This window comes from Natator depressus, chromosome 28, assembly GCF_965152275.1.
Source record: "Natator depressus isolate rNatDep1 chromosome 28, rNatDep2.hap1, whole genome shotgun sequence".
In the NCBI taxonomy this organism is placed as follows: domain Eukaryota; kingdom Metazoa; phylum Chordata; order Testudines; family Cheloniidae; genus Natator; species Natator depressus.
The window spans coordinates 9,594,920-9,602,419 of NC_134261.1; the positions used below are offsets into that span (position 1 = coordinate 9,594,920).

A 7,500-nucleotide genomic window follows, 5' to 3' on the forward strand; every position below is an offset into this window, starting at 1 on the left:
TCCTCCGGGTTGACCTGGTGTCCCGGGGGGACTTAGACTTTTTTTCAGCCTTTTCCTCCGGGTTGACCTGGTGTCCCGGGGGGACTTAGACTTTTTTTCAGCCTTTTCCTCCGGGTTGACCTGGTGTCCCGGGGGGACTTAGACATTTTTTTCAGCCTTTTCCTCCGGGTTGACCTGGTGTCCCGGGGGGACTTAGACTTTTTTTCAGCCTTTTCCTCCGGGTTGACCTGGTGTCCCGGGGGGACTTAGACATTTTTTTCAGCCTTTTCCTCCGGGTTGACCTGGTGTCCCGGGGGGACTTAGACATTTTTTTCAGCCTTTTCCTCCGGGCTGACCTGGTGGCCGAGCGTCTCGCCGTCCGCGGCCGGAGCTAGAGATGCCCCCCCCCCCAGGCCAGCCTGCGAAGCCGCGGCCAGGATCGGGCCCCTGGAAGTCTGACTAAAAATTTTCACCGACCCCAAAAACGGTTAGGGGGGGCCTCATAAAGCCTCCGGAGCGAAAAAAAAAAAACGGAAAAAAGGATCGGGCCCACCCGAGGCAGGGGAGTCAGTAAGGGAAAGGGGACGAGGCGGCCCGGAGCCGGGTGCCCGGAGCCGGGTGCCGGCGGCCAGGATCGGGCCCCTGGAAGTCTGAAAAATTTTTTTCACCGACCCCCAAAGTGGTATTGGGGGGGGCTCATAAAGCCTCCGGAGCGAAAAAAAAAAAAAAACGGAAAAAAGGATCGGGCCCACCCGAGGCAGGGGAGTCAGTAAGGGAAAGGGGACGAGGCGGCCCGGAGCCGGGTGCCCGGAGCCGGGTGCCCGCGGCCAGGATCGGGCCCCTGGAAGTCTGAAAAAAATTTTTTCACCGACCCCCAAAGTGGTGTTGGGGGGGGCTCACGAAGCCTCCGGAGCGGAAAAAAAAAAACGGAAAAAAGGATCGGGCCCACCCGAGGCAGCGGAGTCAGTAAGGGAAAGGGGACGAGGCGGCCCGGAGCCGGGTGCCCGGAGCCGGGTGCCCGCGGCCAGGATCGGGCCCCTGGAAGTCTGAAAAAAAAATTTTCACCGACCCCCAAAGGGGTGTTGGGGGGGGGCTCATGAAGCCTCCGGAGCGAAAAAAAAAAACGGAAAAAAGGATCGGGCCCACCCGAGGCAGGGGAGTCAGTAAGGGAAAGGGGACGAGGCGGACCGGAGCCGAGTGCCTACGGCCATACCGGACGGAAGGCCCCCGATCCCGTCCGATCTCGGAAGGTAAACCGTCCCGGGCCTGGCTAGTACTTGGATGGGTGACCGCCTGGGAATCCCAGGTGCCGTAGGCAGCTTTTCCCGCTGCGAGCCAGCTCTCTCCTTTTCTGGGGAACAAGGGCAGGGTCGCCCTGCCAGGGGCCCTGGGGCTGAAGTCCCTGCCGGCCACCAGGTCAACCCGGAGCCTGCCCCTCTGCGGCCAGCAGGTCAACCCCATACCGGCAGGGGGTTGACCTGGTGGCCGGGAAGCAGAGCGGCCAGCAGGTCAACCCCATACATTCAGCGGGTTGACCTGGTGGACGGGAAGGAAAGCGGCCAGCAGGTCAACCCCATACTTTCAGCGGGTTGACCTGGTGGCCGGGAAGGAAAGCGGCCAGCAGGTCAACCCCATACATTCAGCGGGTTGACCTGGTGGCCGGGAAGGAAAGCGGCCAGCAGGTCAACCCCATACATTCAGCGGGTTGACCTGGTGGCCGGGAAGGAAAGCGGCCAGCAGGTCAACCCCATACATTCAGCGGGTTGACCTGGTGGCCGGGAAGGAAAGCGGCCAGCAGGTCAACCCCATACATTCAGCGGGTTGACCTGGTGGCCGGGAAGGAAAGCGGCCAGCAGGTCAACCCCATACATTCAGCGGGTTGACCTGGTGGCCCGAAAGCAAACCGGCCACCAGGTCAACCCGGAGCCTGCCCCCGCGGGCAGGGGCCAAGCGGACCCCCCTCCGCCCGGGCTTGCCCTGCTCCGAGCCGGGGCTTAATCCCCGTCCGGCCACCAGGTCAACCCGGAGCCTGCCCCTCTGCGGCCAGCAGGTCAACCCCATGCCGGCAGCGGGTTGACCTGGTGGCCGGGAAGGAAAGCGGCCACCAGGTCAACCCCATACTTTCAGCGGGTTGACCTGGTGGCCGGGAAGGAAAGCGGCCACCAGGTCAACCCCATACTTTCAGCGGGTTGACCTGGTGGCCGGGAAGGAAAGCGGCCAGCAGGTCAACCCCATACATTCAGCGGGTTGACCTGGTGGCCGGGAAGGAAAGCGGCCAGCAGGTCAACCCCATACATTCAGCGGGTTGACCTGGTGGCCGGGAAGGAAAGCGGCCAGCAGGTCAACCCCATACATTCAGCGGGTTGACCTGGTGGCCGGGAAGGAAAGCGGCCAGCAGGTCAACCCCATACATTCAGCGGGTTGACCTGGTGGCCGGGAAGGAAAGCGGCCAGCAGGTCAACCCCATACATTCAGCGGGTTGACCTGGTGGCCGGGAAGGAAAGCGGCCAGCAGGTCAACCCCATACATTCAGCGGGTTGACCTGGTGGCCGGGAAGAAAAGCGGCCAGCAGGTCAACCCCATACATTCAGCGGGTTGACCTGGTGGCCGGGAAGGAAAGCGGCCAGCAGGTCAACCCCATACATTCAGCGGGTTGACCTGGTGGCCGGGAAGGAAAGCGGCCAGCAGGTCAACCCCATACATTCAGCGGGTTGACCTGGTGGCCGGGAAGAAAAGCGGCCAGCAGGTCAACCCCATACATTCAGCGGGTTGACCTGGTGGCCGGGAAGGAAAGCGGCCAGCAGGTCAACCCCATACATTCAGCGGGTTGACCTGGTGGCCGGGAAGGAAAGCGGCCACCAGGTCAACCCCATACAGGCAGCGGGTTGACCTGGTGGCCCGAAAGCAAACCGGCCACCAGGTCAACCCGGAGCCTGCCCCCGCGGGCAGGGGCCGGCATACCCCCGTCCGTCCGGGGTCGCCCTGCCCCGGGCTCCGGGCTTAAGTCCCGAGCGGCCACCAGGTCAACCCGGAGCCTGCCCCCGCGGGCAGGGGCCGGCGGACCCCCGTCCGTCCGGGGTCGCCCTGCCCCGGGCTCCGGGCTTATTCCCCGTCCGGCCACCAGGTCAACCCGGAGCCTGCCCCCGCGGGCAGGGGCCAGGCGGAGCCCCGTCCGTCCGGGGTCGCCCTGCCCCGGGCTCCGGGCTTAAGTCCCGAGCGGCCACCAGGTCAACCCGGAGCCAGCCCCCGCGGGCAGGGGCCGGCGGAGCCCCGTCCGTCCGGGGTCGCCCTGCCCCGGGCTCCGGGCTTAATTCCCGTCCGGCCACCAGGTCAACCCGGAGCCTGCCCCCGCCGGCAGGGGCCAGGCGGACCCCCGTCCGTCCGGGGTCGCCCTGCCCCGGGCTCCGGGCTTATTCCCCGTCCGGCCACCAGGTCAACCCGGAGCCTGCCCCCGCGGGCAGGGGCCAGGCGGAGCCCCGTCCGTCCGGGGTCGCCCTGCCCCGGGCTCCGGGCTTAAGTCCCGAGCGGCCACCAGGTCAACCCGGAGCCAGCCCCCGCGGGCAGGGGCCGGCGGAGCCCCGTCCGTCCGGGGTCGCCCTGCCCCGGGCTCCGGGCTTAATTCCCGTCCGGCCACCAGGTCAACCCGGAGCCTGCCCCCGCGGGCAGGGGCCAGGCGGACCCCCGTCTGTCCGGGGTCGCCCTGCCCCGGGCTCCGGGCTTAATTCTCCTCCGGCCACCAGGTCAACCCGGAGCCTGCCCCCGCGGGCAGGGGCCAGGCGGACCCCCGTCCGTCCGGGGTCGCCCTGCCCCGGGCTCCGGGCTTAATTCTCCTCCGGCCACCAGGTCAACCCGGAGCCTGCCCCCGCGGGCAGGGGCCGGCGGAGCCCCGTCCGTCCGGGGTCGCCCTGCCCCGGGCTCCGGGCTTAATTCCCGTCCGGCCACCAGGTCAACCCGGAGCCTGCCCCCGCGGGCAGGGGCCAGGCGGACCCCCGTCTGTCCGGGGTCGCCCTGCCCCGGGCTCCGGGCTTAATTCTCCTCCGGCCACCAGGTCAACCCGGAGCCTGCCCCCGCGGGCAGGGGCCAGGCGGACCCCCGTCCGTCCGGGGTCGCCCTGCCCCGGGCTCCGGGCTTAATTCTCCTCCGGCCACCAGGTCAACCCGGAGCCTGCCCCCGCGGGCAGGGGCCGGCATACCCCCGTCCGTCCGGGGTCGCCCTGCCCCGGGCTCCGGGCTTAATTCCCGTCCGGCCACCAGGTCAACCCGGAGCCTGCCCCCGCCGGCAGGGGCCAGGCGGACCCCCGTCCGTCCGGGGTCGCCCTGCCCCGGGCTCCGGGCTTAATTCTCCTCCGGCCACCAGGTCAACCCGGAGCCTGCCCCCGCGGGCAGGGGCCGGCATACCCCCGTCCGTCCGGGGTCGCCCTGCCCCGGGCTCCGGGCTTAATTCCCGTCCGGCCACCAGGTCAACCCGGAGCCTGCCCCCGCGGGCAGGGGCCAGGCGGACCCCCGTCCGTCCGGGGTCGCCCTGCCCCGGGCTCCGGGCTTAATTCTCCTCCGGCCACCAGGTCAACCCGGAGCCTGCCCCCGCGGGCAGGGGCCGGCGGAGCCCCGTCCGTCCGGGGTCGCCCTGCCCCGGGCTCCGGGCTTAATTCCCGTCCGGCCACCAGGTCAACCCGGAGCCTGCCCCCGCGGGCAGGGGCCAAGCGGACCCCCCTCCGCCCGGGCTTGCCCTGCTCCGAGCCGGGGCTTAATCCCCGTCCGGCCACCAGGTCAACCCGGAGCCTGCCCCTCTGCGGCCAGCAGGTCAACCCCATGCCGGCAGCGGGTTGACCTGGTGGCCGGGAAGGAAAGCGGCCACCAGGTCAACCCCATACTTTCAGCGGGTTGACCTGGTGGCCGGGAAGGAAAGCGGCCACCAGGTCAACCCCATACTTTCAGCGGGTTGACCTGGTGGCCGGGAAGGAAAGCGGCCAGCAGGTCAACCCCATACATTCAGCGGGTTGACCTGGTGGCCGGGAAGGAAAGCGGCCAGCAGGTCAACCCCATACATTCAGCGGGTTGACCTGGTGGCCGGGAAGGAAAGCGGCCAGCAGGTCAACCCCATACATTCAGCGGGTTGACCTGGTGGCCGGGAAGGAAAGCGGCCAGCAGGTCAACCCCATACATTCAGCGGGTTGACCTGGTGGCCGGGAAGGAAAGCGGCCAGCAGGTCAACCCCATACATTCAGCGGGTTGACCTGGTGGCCGGGAAGGAAAGCGGCCAGCAGGTCAACCCCATACATTCAGCGGGTTGACCTGGTGGCCGGGAAGAAAAGCGGCCAGCAGGTCAACCCCATACATTCAGCGGGTTGACCTGGTGGCCGGGAAGGAAAGCGGCCAGCAGGTCAACCCCATACATTCAGCGGGTTGACCTGGTGGCCGGGAAGGAAAGCGGCCAGCAGGTCAACCCCATACATTCAGCGGGTTGACCTGGTGGCCGGGAAGAAAAGCGGCCAGCAGGTCAACCCCATACATTCAGCGGGTTGACCTGGTGGCCGGGAAGGAAAGCGGCCAGCAGGTCAACCCCATACATTCAGCGGGTTGACCTGGTGGCCGGGAAGGAAAGCGGCCACCAGGTCAACCCCATACAGGCAGCGGGTTGACCTGGTGGCCCGAAAGCAAACCGGCCACCAGGTCAACCCGGAGCCTGCCCCCGCGGGCAGGGGCCGGCATACCCCCGTCCGTCCGGGGTCGCCCTGCCCCGGGCTCCGGGCTTAAGTCCCGAGCGGCCACCAGGTCAACCCGGAGCCTGCCCCCGCGGGCAGGGGCCGGCGGACCCCCGTCCGTCCGGGGTCGCCCTGCCCCGGGCTCCGGGCTTATTCCCCGTCCGGCCACCAGGTCAACCCGGAGCCTGCCCCCGCGGGCAGGGGCCAGGCGGAGCCCCGTCCGTCCGGGGTCGCCCTGCCCCGGGCTCCGGGCTTAAGTCCCGAGCGGCCACCAGGTCAACCCGGAGCCAGCCCCCGCGGGCAGGGGCCGGCGGAGCCCCGTCCGTCCGGGGTCGCCCTGCCCCGGGCTCCGGGCTTAATTCCCGTCCGGCCACCAGGTCAACCCGGAGCCTGCCCCCGCGGGCAGGGGCCAGGCGGACCCCCGTCTGTCCGGGGTCGCCCTGCCCCGGGCTCCGGGCTTAATTCTCCTCCGGCCACCAGGTCAACCCGGAGCCTGCCCCCGCGGGCAGGGGCCAGGCGGACCCCCGTCCGTCCGGGGTCGCCCTGCCCCGGGCTCCGGGCTTAATTCTCCTCCGGCCACCAGGTCAACCCGGAGCCTGCCCCCGCGGGCAGGGGCCGGCGGAGCCCCGTCCGTCCGGGGTCGCCCTGCCCCGGGCTCCGGGCTTAATTCCCGTCCGGCCACCAGGTCAACCCGGAGCCTGCCCCCGCGGGCAGGGGCCAGGCGGACCCCCGTCTGTCCGGGGTCGCCCTGCCCCGGGCTCCGGGCTTAATTCTCCTCCGGCCACCAGGTCAACCCGGAGCCTGCCCCCGCGGGCAGGGGCCAGGCGGACCCCCGTCCGTCCGGGGTCGCCCTGCCCCGGGCTCCGGGCTTAATTCTCCTCCGGCCACCAGGTCAACCCGGAGCCTGCCCCCGCGGGCAGGGGCCGGCATACCCCCGTCCGTCCGGGGTCGCCCTGCCCCGGGCTCCGGGCTTAATTCCCGTCCGGCCACCAGGTCAACCCGGAGCCTGCCCCCGCCGGCAGGGGCCAGGCGGACCCCCGTCCGTCCGGGGTCGCCCTGCCCCGGGCTCCGGGCTTAATTCTCCTCCGGCCACCAGGTCAACCCGGAGCCTGCCCCCGCGGGCAGGGGCCGGCATACCCCCGTCCGTCCGGGGTCGCCCTGCCCCGGGCTCCGGGCTTAATTCCCGTCCGGCCACCAGGTCAACCCGGAGCCTGCCCCCGCGGGCAGGGGCCAGGCGGACCCCCGTCCGTCCGGGGTCGCCCTGCCCCGGGCTCCGGGCTTAATTCTCCTCCGGCCACCAGGTCAACCCGGAGCCTGCCCCCGCGGGCAGGGGCCGGCGGAGCCCCGTCCGTCCGGGGTCGCCCTGCCCCGGGCTCCGGGCTTAATTCCCGTCCGGCCACCAGGTCAACCCGGAGCCTGCCCCCGCGGGCAGGGGCCGGCGGAGCCCCGTCCGTCCGGGGTCGCCCTGCCCCGGGCTCCGGGCTTAATTCTCCTCCGGCCACCAGGTCAACCCGGAGCCTGCCCCCGCGGGCAGGGGCCAGGCGGAGCCCCGTCCGTCCGGGGCCGCCCTGCCCCGGGCTCCGGGCTTAAGTCCCGAGCGGCCACCAGGTCAACCCGGAGCCTGCCCCCGCGGGCAGGGGCCAGGCGGATCCCCGTCCGTCCGGGGTCGCCCTGCCCCGGGCTCCGGGCTTAATTCTCCTCCGGCCACCAGGTCAACCCGGAGCCTGCCCCCGCGGGCAGGGGCCGGCGGAGCCCCGTCCGTCCGGGGTCGCCCTGCCCCGGGCTCCGGGCTTAATTCCCGTCCGGCCACCAGGTCAACC

The 7,500-nt window shown here is 70.4% G+C and overlaps 1 non-coding gene across 1 annotated transcript; it reads left to right on the forward strand.

The window, feature by feature from the left end:
• The first annotated feature begins 1,178 nt into the window (after nt 1-1,178).
• LOC141979534 (5S ribosomal RNA) lies at nt 1,179-1,297 on the forward strand. The gene has a single exon (XR_012636943.1). It is a non-coding gene; the product is annotated as a 5S ribosomal RNA (ribosomal RNA).
• Nucleotides 1,298-7,500: the final 6,203 nt, after the last annotated feature.